At 53.3% G+C, this 15087-nt stretch overlaps 1 protein-coding gene across 2 annotated transcripts in view; it reads right to left on the bottom strand.

Annotated features, from left to right (window-relative positions):
* SBK1 (SH3 domain binding kinase 1) overlaps positions 1-15087 on the bottom strand; it is a 53214-nt gene that overhangs the window by 14950 nt on the left and 23177 nt on the right. The window contains exon 1 of one of the 2 annotated variants that reach the window (XM_036280002.1): positions 7545-8262. The exons of the other annotated variant lie outside the window; for it this stretch is intronic. The gene's annotated coding sequence lies outside the window, so the exon portion shown is untranslated. Of the gene's footprint in view, positions 1-7544; positions 8263-15087 lie in introns of those variants that run through there. 2 annotated transcript variants of the gene reach the window in all.

The raw sequence follows: 15087 nt of genomic DNA, 5'->3' as shown, positions 1-15087 counted from the left end.
CTGTGACATTATCCACTTGCAGCTGGTGCCCAGGGCTGGACCAGGCTCCCCAGCCAGGCCCTTTGTGGGTGGTGGGAGCCCTGGGCCTCACCCCTCCCAGCCTACCTACGGCAGCCTCTGTGGGTGGGGGAGGAGGCGTGGGCCTTGTTGCCTGGGTGAGGTGGGCAGCCCACACTCAGGGGTATCAACAAGAGTGGAGGGCAGAAAGCACAGTGGTCATCTGCCACCAGCTGTTGGGCCGGGGGCCTTGGCAGGGTGTCCATCAGTGGACAGGTGGTGCCACAGGAGATGTCTGGGTGAACAGAGGCTCCCTGAAGAGAAGAGCCCTCCCCCAGCCACAGCCCTCACCTCTCCTTCCTTCCCGAGCCCCTACCGAGGGATGGAGTGAGGGGTGGAGCCTAGTTTAGGAGTGCAGAGCCCAGATTTAGGCATTCTTGGGTAGAACCAGGTCACCACCATTTCTTGCCGTGAAACTTGAGCTAAGTCACTTACTCTCTCTGTGTCTCCATTTTCTTATCAGTAGAATAGGGACAATAATGGTGCAGATGGCAGTATTAATAACAGCCAACATTTATGAAACACTCCAAGTATAAGTACTTTATAAATATTGACTCATTTAAACCTCACAACTATCTTATTCCCATTACAGTATATACCTTACAGCTCAAGAAACGGAAACTCAGAACAGAAGACTCAGTGGTGTGTCCAGTGTCACACAGCTAGATGTGGCGTAGGGAGAACTGCCTGGCTCTGGAACCCTTAGTATTTGTTGAGCACCTACGACGTGCTTGGCCTGTTCCCGGATCTGGAATACATTCATGAGCCAAACAGCACTGCTCTCAAGGAGCTTATATTCTAGTCTGGAAGCAGACAGTAAAGACATATAAGAGATATGTCAGACAATCAGAATCCTACAGGGAAGAACAAAGCAGGGAGAAGCGAGGAAATGCCCAGGGTAGGGAATGGAACTGCAGGTGGGGCAGGAAGGGCCCCTGCGAAGGCTGTGCGCAGTGGGTACTATGGACGGGCTTTCCTGGCAGACGCAGGGGGGCTGTTGCAGCTCTGCTCAGGGAAGTGAGGAGGCCAGCTTGGTTGCAGAGTGGTGGGGAAGGGGGAAGGGGCGGGAGTGTGGGTGGAGGTAAAAAGGGGATGGCAGTGTACAGGGCCTTGGAGGCCACAACGAGGACCTGCCTTTCCCTTTGAGTGAGAGGCACTCCAAACTCTGGACCTGCGCAAACCCTTCCTGAAGCCATCTGTGCACCAGACCCTGAGAGGTGGAGAGACAGCATGACCCCATCCAGTCTGCACTCAGAGACTCAGAGCCCAGCGCCCACAGCATCCCACCACTGTCCTTGGAGTGAGGCTGAGGGAAGAGGTGAGGGAGGCCTCAGAGACACGGGAGTCTCAGGGTGCAGACTCCTCCCCGCTGCAGCTCTCACCTGCTGTGCCCCACATGAGCAGAGGTGGGGGGCAGGACAGCTGATAACAGATATGTCTGAGCCTGCAGCTGGAGCCCAGGTTAGGTGTGTTGGGTCTTTCTGGTTGGTCTTGTCCTGTGAACCGAGTGATTGAGGAAAAAGTGGGCAGAATCTTCCCCAAATCCTAGATATGGAACCCTGAGTAAAGACTTTCACTCCTGAGCGTCTTTTTTTTTTTTTTAACCTATAAATGTGGGGCTGCTCTGGCTGGTGTTGGAGTGTTGTCCTGTAAACCAAAAGGTGGCAGGTTCGATTTCCAGTCAGGGCACATATCCAAGTTGTGGGTTCAACCCTCGGTCAGGGTGCATACGGGAGGCAACTGATTGATATTTCTCTCTCAAATCAATGAAACAAAATATAAAGTGTGGCTAACATTGTCTTTCTGCTGAGGAGTAATATTAAGAGCAAATCTGTAGTGGGTACTGAGTGCCGTGCATAGCACTTTACACACATTCATTCCATTAATCCTCACTGTGACCCTACAGGTACCATCCACCTTTTTTGTAGATGAGAGCGCCAAGGTGCAGAGAGGTTGAGCACTTTGCACGAGGTCACACAGCAGGATCTAGAGGTGGTACTTTTTACCACTAAACCATGTTAACTGTAGGCCCCACTGCTCCTCTTGGAGACACATGGGGTCAGAGCTGGCAGGCATGGGAGATTCTCTCTGATATGACAGGGGCACCCAACAGACTCGGGGAGCTGCCCTGGGGCGGGGTTTCTTCAGCCTCTCTGGGTCCTGACCAGGAGGAGGAGGAGGTGACCCTGCCCTGTGTAGCCCCCACCCCTGCCCCTCAGGGCCATCCCAACAGCCAGAGGAATTTAGGACATTCCCTGCCTCTCCCATGACTGGTGAAAGCCACAGGGAGGAGAGCTGGTGTAGTGGGAAGTCACAGGGACTTCCACTGGCCAGATCAACTCATTTGCATACCCCAGTTCATTTGCACATCCCAGTAGGGTGTGGCAGAAGTAGTGATAAGAACATGTATTTACAGTGATACCTCGGTTCTCGAACATAATTCGTTCCAGGAGGACGGTCGAGAACCGAATTGTTCGAGAACCGAAGCAATGAAACCAATAGGAAAGCGTGACTCCACAAAGCGTGACTCTCTCTCTGCACTCACACTGATGACGCAAGCAAGGCACGCTGGGCTGAATGAACGCCATTCGGCTCAACTCGGCTCATCTCGGAAGTTTGAGTTCCAAATATTTGTTTGGATTCCAAGACAAAAGTTTCTCGAATCTCCTGGTCGAATACCGATTTGGTCGAAAACCGAGGCGTTCGAGAACCGAGGTATCACTGTATTTAGTTGGTTAGTTAATCCTCACGAGAATATTTTTTCCATTGATTTTTTAGAGTGGAAGGGAGGGAGGGAGGGAGGGGGAGAGAGAGAGAAAGAGAGAGAGAGAGAGAAATCGTGATGTGAGACACATCGATTGGTTGACACCCACCCAACCCTGACCCGGGCTGGGGATCAAACCTGCAACCTGGCCAGGACTGTAATAAGAACATTTAAACAGTAGGTGCTACTACACATGCTTTACCTGTAAGGTGTTATTTTGTTGTTGTTGTTAATCCTCACCCAAGAATATTTTCCACTGATTTTTAGATAGAATTGGAGGGAGGGAGAGAGAAACACTGATTGAGACACATCGATTGGTTGCCTCCCACCTGCAACCCAGGTAAGTGCCCTTGACCAGAAATCGAACCTGAGACCCTTTAGTCCAAGGGCTGAGCCAAATCAGCCAGGGCTATAAGAGGTTTGTTAATCCTAGGAAATAGGAGCAGTTATTATTCCCATTCCATGTCAGAAGAAACTGAGGCACAGAGGAAACTGCCTTGTCCAAGGTCATGTAGCCAGTGAACGGTGGAGGTAGGATTCAAAGCCAGGCAGTCTGCTGCCAGGTTCACACAAACCTCTGGGGGCTCACAGAGTGGGGCTCAAATCCCTGCTGGGGGTTAATGCTGTTCTCAGTGCTAAATGAGAAAGCAATGACCAATGCCGGGCGTGGAGTACTTGACACTGAAAAAATGCTCTCCTGCATCCTTCCAACCCTAATATTACTCGGCTCCCTGCGTGGGGGCTGACCTGGAAGTCTGGACCTGTTCCCTCTCCAGAGGTGGCCAGGCTATGGCGGGGATTGGGGAGGGTGGGTGGATAAGAGAGAGGGAGGCTTTAATGGCCCCTCTAGGCCAAACTGCTACAGCTTCCTGAGATCAGGGGATTAGGGGAGGGAGAGGGTGGTTTGGGGAAGACCCTGAGTCTATTGGAGATGCTGGTCCAGGCTCTGGCCTGAGGCCCAACTGCCTGAGGCAGAAAGCCTGGGGACAGAAGCCAGGCAGGAGGAACACCTAGACAGCAGAGCTAGGAAGCAAGAGGGCCTCAACCACAGAACTAGGGCCAGGCCACCCTAAATCCTACCTCTCAGGCAGTACCATGGGCCAAGGTACTGGAAAGGCCCTCACAGACCCTCAGGTTTGAACCCCATCCCACCTCGCCTGGAGCAGAAACTCCCCCATGCTCTTAAGCACCACACAGCACTGCCTCTCACACACTCGCTTCCCCCTTCATGGGGATAGCACCACAAGCCCTATGGCTTCCCCAGACAGACTAAAGGAAACCAAAGTGGTTACCAAGGCTTAGTTCTCCCACTTGCCAGTACACCTTTAAATAAGAGCCAATAGTTATTAAGCACTTTTCATGTGCTGGACCAGGTCCTAGGCCCTTTTTATGCTGTAACTCACTCCCCCTCATGACCCTGAGGTAGGTGTTATCCTTGTTTTCTACATGAGTAAATTAAAGCTCAGAGAGGTTAAGTGACTTACCTAAGGTCACACAGCAGCTAAGTGGGATTCAAACCCAGGCAGGGTCCAGAGCCTGTGCTCTCAACTATGGTGCTCTGCCATCCCTCAAACCTTGGGCTGCTATAGACCTTCATCCAGGAAGATGGCACACTCCCTTCCAGGGCCCTGCCGAATGCCTGGTGCCTGCTGGCCTCTGGCCCCTGGCCCAGCTACTTGGCAATACCCACTGGTTTCATTAATGTTTAGAGAATGTCATTATTTTTGAGGGACTTCTGAATCTAGGCCTCTACCTCTCCTGCCTGACTCAAATTAGAGCAGCTTGGTCTCAAGTTCTAGAAAGTTAGAACAAAGAAGCAGCTTATAGCTTCCAATTCTTCTCTGACGCAGGGATAAACTGAGGCCCAGAGTAGTCCTCCCCCAAGAGTCCTCAGCAAGACCTGGGCCTAGGACCTCGGACTTCTGCTCCTGGGTAAATGAGAAGTTAAAACAGGTTTTTGGTGGCCAACCCTTGTAGCATAGGAAGGGGGCACAAGATGGGACAAAGCATAGAAACTGGACCAGGCTATGGATACCATGGTGGGAGGAATTCAGGCTCACTTCACCACAGCCTTAAGACCCCGAAGAGATGCTGCTCTGCGCATGTTCAAACTCCGCTATGTGAGAGGCAGGGGACACCGACATGTGCAAGACTCACAGGGAAGGTCCCCCGCAGAGCCAACTGCCTGCATGAGGGACAAGCAGATCATGTTAATGAGGGAACAGGCCAGGTGGGGTCTGGGGCAGGCTGGAGGGTCATGCTGTCTAAAGGTTGTCACTGTCACTCTGGTTCTTGCCTGGGCTCACCACATCATCTGCTTTTCCAATAGAATCCAAAAATCAATATTTGTGTATGAAACTATGTTTTTAGCATTGGCAACTCAAATGCAAATATGAAAAAACAAAACAAAAAAACACTGGATCATCAAAATGTGTCCAGAAGCTGTATTTTACAACATGTGTTGTATGTTATGCTGGGTTCTGGGATTAGACAAAGCTGCTGTGGGGAAGAAACAGATCTGCTCCCATCTCCTAGCTCATGGTCCAGGTGTGGAGACAAACTCTCACAGCACATGTAGACACATTCTACTGTTTCCAAGCCACCAACCTATCAACCAATTCAATGCAGCTCTCCACTCTGTGACAGCCCAGGTCAGACCAAAAGGGCAGGTAGAGGCAGAGAGCTGCTCCTGAGCCATCCAATAGTGGAGCTTCTCAGGTCGAGGGACAGACAGCACATGGTGGAGGGAGGGAGGGAGTTAGGAGACATGGAGATGAGCCAGAGGTGAAATAGAGGATGATGAGTGAGCAATGGGAAGACACTTGGGAGGCAGTTTAGGGCCATGCTGCAAAGGGCTTTGACTGTGGTTTAGTCCAGACTCAATAGGAAGCCACTACAAGTTAGTGAGAAGGGGAGATCCCTGTGCTTGTGTCCCTCTGGCCTTGAGGGTTTTCCCTAGTCACAGTGACTCAAACCTCTGCTCTTTCCCCTCTCACTCCACTCCCTTGCCTGTGGGTCATATGACAAGGCTCCAGGCTCCTAGGAACCCACTAAGGGAAATGAACTCCTTCAGACATGGAGGACACACCTGGATGCTTCTTGAAGCCCAAATGCGATCTACACCTGTCCCTCCAGCTACAGACTAAGTGGCTCACTCTCTGTCATTATCTCTGGGAGATGCCACACACTTGCCCAAGATCACGCAGTCTTCAGGGCAGCTGGCTCCCCCACAGCCTATGCTGAGGGGCATTGCCTCAACTGTCCTTGAATTTGCAGGAAGGGCTGCCAGAGATCAGAAGCACTTCTAACCCTTTCTCCTGCTGATCACATCCTCCCCCTTCCGTCAATGCCAGCAGCTTGTGGGGTGGAGGCACTTGGTACTGGAAAGGGAGAAGAGGAAAAGGCTCAGGGTCTCCAAGTATGCAGCAGGATGGGGATCAAGTGCTTCAGGTGTGGGGTCAGAGCTGGTCAGCCGGGCCTGACCAGGCCCACCTCCCAGGGAGTATGGCCGGGCAAACTGAGAAAAGCCCAGGGGTCTGATGAACAGGGAGGATCAGGAGAGGAGATAGGGATGAAGTGAGAAAGAGAACCTGGTACATCACAGACACTAGCTAAAGTTTGTTGAATGTACAGGTGAACAAAGAAACTCCTGGTGGGGCTACCTGTACCCAGAGTCCTGCCTTCTTCAGCATCAATACTTGCCTTTCGAGGGCTCAGAAAGAAGAGACTGATGGAAACCCCAGCAGCCCAGAGTGTTTCCTTGGCACCCTTCAGCCCCTTCTCATCCAGAATTTCAGGGTACACCATCCCCAGGCCTCTCATCTTCCCATGAGCTGCAGGGCCTGGGGTTCAGGACCTCACTGAGGGCAAGGCTGAGATACTTGCCTTGTGATAATCTAGAATGGTCCTTTGGTTGTCCAGGACATGCTGACCCATTCTGAGGTTTGGCCCTGGATGTTTTGGAGGTCAGGAGGAAAAGGGAAGGCCTTGGGTTTGCTGCCCCTGGGGACCAGGGGACAGAAAAGTGCCTGACCTGAAATGGTTTCTTTATCCACCTCCCCTCCCCAGAAACCAGTGCCTCACTTTGGAAAGGGCATGCCCCTCCCCGTCCTGAAGGGAGCAGAGTGGCCTGGGTGAAGATCCCCACTGTGGTCTGGGTGGGGAGCAGTGGAGTCACAGAGAAAATAAGGGATTCCCACCCATTCTCTCAAACACACCCACTGCCAGCCCTCTCACAGACAAAGACACACACCCAAAGCCCCAGCCATCACCTTAGGCCACACACTGCGGGTCCCCTCCCCTGTGGACGCCTCCAAATCTTCTCCCAGGAGGGACTTCACTTGAGAACTCAGCCTGGCCACGGGGTTGGGGGGAGGGGCACATATACTGCAAAGATCGAGGATCCAACAGCTCCAGGATAGCAGTTTTGGGGTGGGGGGAGAAATCTACCCTCTTCTCCCCTCTCCCTGGCACAAAGCTCTCTGCCTTCACTCTCCCGAGAGGTTGGGGAGCTCGGCCCCGAACCCCAAGGCTAGGGCATGGGGTGGGGGAAGGGAAGAGGGGGCGGCTCCTCCAAGCGAGACACAAAGAGACGTCCTTCAGACTCGGCTCCATGGCTACGGTGGGGAGGGGGCAGTGCGCACCCGGTACTTCCATCCCCACCTGCAGGTCCAGGGGCCTCCGTGGCCACTCACCTGCTGCTCCTCACCTGGGCCCGGCTTACCTGGGCTGGGGCCGCGGGGACGCCGCGGCAGGGGGCCTGGGCGCCGTCTCGGTTTTCGTCTGCCCGGCCCGGGGGCTCAGGGCGCCGCAACCATGGGCTGGGATGCGAAGGGCGCCGCGAGGGACTCAGTCGCCCGGGTCCTGGAGCTTTGAGAGTGTGTGTGTCTGTGTGTGTAGGGGGGTCTCCGAGGCCTCTTGCTGGTGAGGGAGAGCTCTTGCTGTCCTCGGGTTCCTAGCTTTGGGGGTTCTGTGTACCGGAACTGGGGGGCCCAGGACTCTCTGATCTAGGGGCGTTCTGAGCTAGGTCTTCGTGTCCTGAGGTGTGGAGTTGTGTTGACCAGGATCTTGAGAGGGGAAGCCACAATCCCTGACCGGAGGGCCACTGCGTTTTAGATCTTGGGGGCGCCCCGATTGAAGAGCGGGAGTCTTCGCGGTGCCGTAGGTACGTCGCTGTCTTCTGAATACCGAGGAAGTCTTCGCCTTCCCCGGCTGGGGAGTCTGGAGGCCTCCTCCCCCCGCGTTCCTGGGGCTCTCTGGGTTCTGGATGTAGTGGGGGGATCCCCACGCTCCCCGGCGGCGGCAGGGGCTGGCTGAGTCCCGGCCACCCGCAAGGGGCTGGGAGGAAGCCCCTTAGCCGCTGGGGGGCTCCGTCGCCGCCGCTACGAGCAACCCGGCCCTGCGGTCCCGGACCCCGGCCTTGTCCGGGCTCTGGCTGCGGCTCCGGCTCGCGCTCCGCCTGGTGCTTCGGCCCCGGTCCCGGCGCCCGCCCGGGCTGCGCTCCATCGCGGCATCGCGGCTCCGCCCTCCGACCCGCGCGCACCTGCCTGCCTGCCTCGCGGCTCCACCCTCGGGGTCGCGCGCCGCCGCCCGCCCCTTTGTCCGTCCCGCTTGGCGCGCTCCCTTGCGCACGCGCACTAGCCCAGACGCGCGCTCTCCCGCCCGCCGCGAGGTCCCGCCGCGCGCCGCGGGGCGCAGAAACTCCGCGCGCAGAGGCAGCCGCGCGCGGCGCCCCCACCCCACTTTCCTGCCTCGCTGGGTCCTAGCGCCAGTGGGCTTCGTCTCCATCCTCCCGACCCTGTCTTTCTAGGTCAGACCCCAAGAGGGGGCGAGAACGAGGTTAGAGACGACTCGGGGGGAGTCTGAGAGGGTCACCTGGTCCATCCTCCCGGCCCTGCGGGACCAGACTGCCCCAGACTGTCCCAGTCTGTTCTTATGGGGTGGAGCCTGTGTCTGTTTCAAGGAGGGAAACATCCAAGATCTGCAATAGGACAGGCATTCATTTATCCGTCCGTCAGTCATCCACGCATCCATCCATCCTAGCTGCCTACCCAGAGAGGAGGTCATAACTGGAGCCTTCAGGGGCACGGCCGGCTCAAGACGTGTTCTCACTAGTCGTGGAACGCGCAGTGCTCACCAGAGGGAGGGAGGAAAGGGGATTCCAGGAGGAGAGAGCAGCGTGTGCAAAGGCATCAGCAGGTGTGAGGAGCACTGTCTGCTTGGCAACTGGAAATTGGTGGTCTGGGAGGGAGGAAGGTGAATGAGGATGGAGATGAGATAGGGACAGCTCATCCTCTCAGGCCCTATTCCGTCTCTTTCTTAGCCTCATCCATACAGCCCAGGTACATGGGTTCCCTACGGGGAAAGTCCCTAACACGTCCTGCACCTTCCCTATTTCTTCTAACTCTTTGTTCAGGCTATTTTTTGTTTGTTTGTTTCACCCAGCGTATTCTTCCCAACCACCGTGACTGTTTCTAGAAGTTTTAGAGCCAGGGATTGCAAACTCAAGTACCTATAGGTCACATACATTCGAGACTGGGGCCAGGTGTAAGGTGATAGGGACTGGTGGAGATGAAGCAAACTGGAGCATTGTGGGCCCTGCGTGGACTGATGATTTGTTGTTGTTACTCCTTACCTGAGGATATTTTTCCCATTGATTTTTAGAGAGGGTGGAAAGGAGGGAAGCAGAGGAGAGAAAAAGAGAAGGACTGGGGAAATGGAACCTGCAACCCAGGTGCGTGCCCTTGACAGGGAATTGAACCCGCAACCCTTCGGTGCGTGGGCTGACGCTCTAATCACTGAGCCACACAGGCCAGGGCTGGACAGATTATTTTTTTTTTTTTATCCTCATCCGAGGACATTTTTCCATTTTTTGTACAGACAGAGTGGGAGGGAGAGAGAGGAAGAGAGAGAGAGGGAAACATCGATGTGAAAGGGACACATCGAGTGGCTGCCACCCGCACGACCAACCAGGGCCGGGGACAAACTGCAACCGAGGTACATGCCCTTAGCGGGAACCGAACCTGGGTCTCTCCAGACCGCAGGTGGACGCTCTAACCGCTGAGCCAAACCGGCCAGGGCTGGACAGATGATTTTAAAACAGAAGCAGGGAATCCATATTCTAACAAGATATCCTCTATAGGTACATGTTTGAAACAAATTCTCAAAATTCAGATATACTGAATGGGCCAAATGAAACATTCTTTTGGGTCAAATCTGGCTCATGGGCCATCAGTATGAAACCTCTACTAGTGAGAACATTGCCTTAGTTCCTAACTTATCTCCCTCCTGCTTCTACCTAGACTCTTTTTTTCTTTTCTTTCTAGAATCCAGCTCCTATGTGCCCATCAGCTCTATAAAATACAAAGTGGACTGGGTTACTCCTCTACTTAAAATTGCCAATGACTCCCAGTTGCCTCTAGGGTAAAAATCTAACCTCCTTATCCTGGTGTTCAAACCCCTTAGCCTTTGGGGTCCCCTGGTGAGGCCGCCTCTTCTCTGTTCAGCCTTGGCCTCAGCCAGTGTTCCCGGAACATCTGCCCTCTCATACCTCTGTGCCTTATACACGTTGCTTCCTGTCTAGAGCAACTTTCCCCTCTTCTTTGTTCCCCAAGCAAGGTATTCTCCAAGATACCTCCTCTCTCCCTTTCCTCTCTCACCCCTCCCTGTCCTGCCAATGTGCCCAAGTTTCAAATTTCAGCCCAACTTTTTACTAATCCTCTTCAAGTAAGGCCTTATTGCCCAAACAAACTAATGGGGGAGTGAGAGAGATTGGGCCAGCAGCAGAGGGAGGCTAGGGAGGGAGGAAGACGGAAGGGAATGTCTTCTTGTGTCTAACAACTGAGTCCCAGAACATTAGAATTTAGAGAGCAGATTTCCTCAGGCGAGGGAACTGAGGCCTAGGGCAGGGCAGAAGCAGAACTAGGCCCTGAAATGCTCCCATCCATGGCTATCCAGGGTAACATAGGTCATGGCCACCCTCTGCAAAGATCTCGCCAGATTCCTCAACAGGGGATTTGATTACCACCAAAGTGATTAGAAATGTTTGCCAAAATACATGTAGCAATCAAGTCCACCCACCCTGAGCTCTGCAGGTGGGGAATCCTGGTACCCAAAGGGGACACACTCTTACCAGAGGACACAGCAAAGGTCCCATTAACACTGAAGCCATGGCTGCCGCCAGGACACTTTGAGCTCCATGTGTTCTGGGATCAGCAGGCAAGAAAAGTAGCTCAGAGTCACTGTCCTGGCAGTGGTAATTGACCTTCATTCACCAGCAGTTACTAGATCCTCACTGACTGACCCTAAGTTACTGAAGTTACTAGAAGTACCCTGAGCAGTTAGTAGAAGGCGACAGGGATGCTTTTACCAAGTGTGAGCAGGGAGAAGCACTGGAATGTGGAGCCCAGTGATCCGCTGGAGGGATCCACTGATTATGATAGCCAGGAGTTTAGACTCCTCAGGACAGAAGGGTTGGGTCACACTACCAGGTGACCCATCAAGATCTGCCAAAGTGACAGTCGAGGAATAACTGAGAATGGATAATGGAAAGGGGAAATGATGGCGACCAGTTACGGCCTAAGCTCAAGGGCAGCAAGGGGGAGGGGAGCTGTAGTTTGTACCATGAACCTCCCTCTTCAGTTTCCCCCTTAGAAAGAGAGGCTCACGGCATCCACGAAGAATCTGTGCGGCACAGGGGCAGGATGTGGAGGCTGTGAAGATGTAGCACCCCGACCTCTGACGGCAGGGGCGGTGCCTTTGGAGGGCAGCAGCTGTGGAGTCTCTCTAGGGTTCACAGAGGAGGCTCTGCTTTGCTTCCTTCTAGCCAGTGCCAATGCCAATGCCAGCCAGAGACAGCGCAGCAGAGTCTCCTTGGAGACACAGGGCTTTCTCTGATGGGCAACTTGGGATCAGGCACTCCCACTGGCTTCGTTAAAACGTTCTTAACATTGCATGGCAGTCCAAGACTCCTGTCCCACCTGTTCCCAACATTGGAGCTACTGAGCCTGATGGTTTTCCCAGCCTCCTCTGGCTCCTTCCCTCTTCCCCCTCACCCCCAAGCATTTTCCCTAATAAATCCATGGTGTATCTCACCCCACCCTGGCCTGCTTCTCAGAGGACTGAACCAACACAATGTATCTGGAGAGAGGACCTAAAGCAGCTATTTTCAATGCTATGGGCTTTCCCCCTCGACACGCAGGGATAGCCCACTCTTGCCAGCTCCGAGCTTTGTATTCACCGCAGTGCTGCCTTTCCAGAGAGGGTCTTGATGGGTATAACTTAGAGAGCAGAACACAGATAAAACTTAGCTTTGACTTCCATAGCGACACAGAAGAAACATCAGAAAACAGCAATCTTGCCCTGCTGGTGTGGCTCAGTTGGTTGAACATTGACCCATGCACCAAGAAGTCACCGGTTTGATTCCCGGTCAGGGCACGTGCCCCAGTTTCTGACTCAGTCCTCAGTAGGGGGTGTGCAGGAAGCAGCTGATCAATGTTTCTCTCACACATCGATGTCTCTAACTCTCCCTCTCCCTTCCTCTCTCTCTGAAAAATCAATTTAAAATATTTTTTAAAAATTACAAATAGAGAAAACAACAATCTCCACTTAGATCTCCTCTGCCCTGAGCCCACACCCTCATGGATGCTGGCATGTCCTCCGGCTCCTCGCAGTCAGTCGCCAGCCGTGGCTTCCTGCACAGGGAAGCACGTAGGCCAGGAACCCAGGACTTTGATCATCATGCACCTTCCCTTCGGCTGCATTTTATATTTCCTGAGGTATCTACTGCTGGGCGGATGGGGAACCTGACGTCATAACGTTTCACACTGTATGAAATTGGGCAACTCGACCAGCTGTATTAAAAGTGGTTTGGGTCAGCGGTTGGAGTGTCGGCCCGTCGACCAAAAAGTTGTGGGTTCGATTCTGGTCAAGGGCACGTACCAGGGTTATAGTTGGATCCCTGGCCCTGGTCAGAGTCATGTGGGAGGCAACCAATCGATGTGTCTCTCTCATCTCGATGTTTCTCTCTCTCACTCTCACCCTCCCACTGTATCTGAAGATAAATGGAAAAATATCCTCAGGTGAGGATTGAAAAAAAAAAAGCAATAATAATAAAAGTGCTCTGTTAAGACTTTGTTTTGGCCCGGCCAGTGTGGCTCACTGGTTGAGTGTCGACCATACACCAAGAGGTCGCGGGTTCGATTCCCGGTCAGGGCACATGCCCAGGTTGTGGGCCCGATCCTTCCAGTGGGGGGCATGCAGGAGGCAGCCGATCAATGTTCTCTCTCATCAATGTTTCTGTCTCTCTCCCTCTCCCTGCCTTTCTAAAATCAATAAAGAAAAAAATTGAAAACAAACCAAAAAGACATTGTTTTGGCCTCACTGAGCGTTCCCATGCGGGGGCCAGTGTGGGGTTTCTCAATGCGTTCTGTGTTCTCTGATGCCCCTCATCGCTCATGTCCCCAGTCAGGACACAGACGTGTTCCTGGCTTGTTGGTCTGCATTGCAATGGTCCTGTTGTATCAGAAGAACTCCCCTCCCCAATGGCCACCATCATGCCCAGGACATTGCTGCTGGTGACCGGAGCACGCAGCATAATCAGGGACCCTGGTGGCACTGGTGACTGAGCAGCTCAGAGAACTGATCAGGTTTAGGAAGCTGAAGATGACATTTAGGGCAAAGTTTACAGAAAAGCTGCTAACAGGAGCTCCGCCAGGAGCAGGGGCTTCCAGGGACAGTGGGAGACCCCGTAAAGTCATGCTGAGAAGGAAAACCAGGAGTTGCCCCAGAGCCCGCGCAGGCTCAGAAGGGCAGCCAGGGCGTGCAGCAGCTGCAGGCTGCGGAGCTGGGAGTCTCTCGTACTCCTTTGGAGAATTTGTTCTGAAGTGAGAAGCATGGTGTTCCAGCAAGAGATCTGACGAGCTCCCCACCTCTCATGTCAAAATACACGTGTGACCGCCGCCAGCAGGGAGCCGCTGTGATGGCGAGCGGAGTGTAGGGCAGTGTGGGGAGGGAAGAGCGCTCCGTGACGCCACAGAGCTGCTGAGCCGGACTTGGAGCTGCTTTGCAGGGAATTCTGTTTCCTGCAGCCGAAAGCCCGCCCACGATAGGAGGATATCTCCCCATCAGCCAGCGGTTGCCCTTGGGAATGAAATCCAGGAAACCGGCCTGGGGTGGGGCAGATAATGGAAATTCATCCTTATCTGTTATTTCTTTTTTTAATTAAAAACATCTGACACAAATATAAAGTGTTTACATTGACTCTAGCTGTGGGTCTGCACAGGTTTTCATTTTTCTGTATTTCCTTTCGCTTTTTTTCCTTTTTTTTTTTTTTAAATAGGAAAAGTGGATTCAGTGGAAGTGTTTTTTTGTTGTATTTTTTTTTTATCCTCACATGAGGATATTTTCCCATTTTTTTTGTTCAGATACAGTGGGAAGGAGAGAGAGGAAGAGAGAGAGAGAGAGAGAGAGAGAGAGAGAGAGAGAAACATTGATGTGAAAGGGACACATCGAGTGGCTGCCACCCACACGACCAACCAGGGCCAGGGACAAACTGCAACCGAGGTACGTGCCCTTAGTGGGAACCGAACCCAGGTCTCTCCGGACCATAGGCTGATGCTCTAACTGCTGAGCCAAACCAGCCAGGGCCGTGGAAGTATTTTTAAATGGGATCTTGGGGGAAAAAACAACCCAAATAACTTTTTCACTGTGTGATTCTGTTTTCTAAAGCCAGGTCCAAGAACCATTTACAATGACCTAATTTCTCGCTCTGAGAAGCACGGGAGTGGGAAGTTCGGTTGACCTCCTGGTCCCTTGCCATCCGTACCCATTGCTCATGGTGGCTCTGAATGCTGGTGCCCCGCAGAGCTGGATGTGGCTGTTTTTCTGGGAAGTTGTGGCGTGAGGATAGGATAGATCTCCACCCTCCTCACTCTGTTTATTTCCAGGGAGCAGGGCACATACTCTGGGATCCTCAGAACAGAGGCAGGGCTCCCCAGTTCCTTCCTTGGGGATAGGTCACCAAAGCCGCCCCCAGGACTATAGGCATTTGGAAGGAAACAAGTGCTGTCTGGTACACATCCCTGGGGGGCTGGCATTGAAGCTGTCCTAGTTTGGATTTCCCAGAAACAGACCCTGCACAAGCAGATTTGAGAGCAGATAGTTGACTTGGCAGGCGCTCTGGGGCAGGGGAGTGGAGAAAGAGGCAGGAACACAGTGACAAGTAGCGCGTTATCAAGCAAGTTACCACGGCAAGCGACTGCAGCGAA

This window comes from Molossus molossus, unplaced genomic scaffold, assembly GCF_014108415.1.
Source record: "Molossus molossus isolate mMolMol1 unplaced genomic scaffold, mMolMol1.p scaffold_m16_p_3, whole genome shotgun sequence".
Classification (NCBI taxonomy): domain Eukaryota; kingdom Metazoa; phylum Chordata; class Mammalia; order Chiroptera; family Molossidae; genus Molossus; species Molossus molossus.
This window is presented reverse-complemented; position numbering and strand designations above follow the sequence as displayed.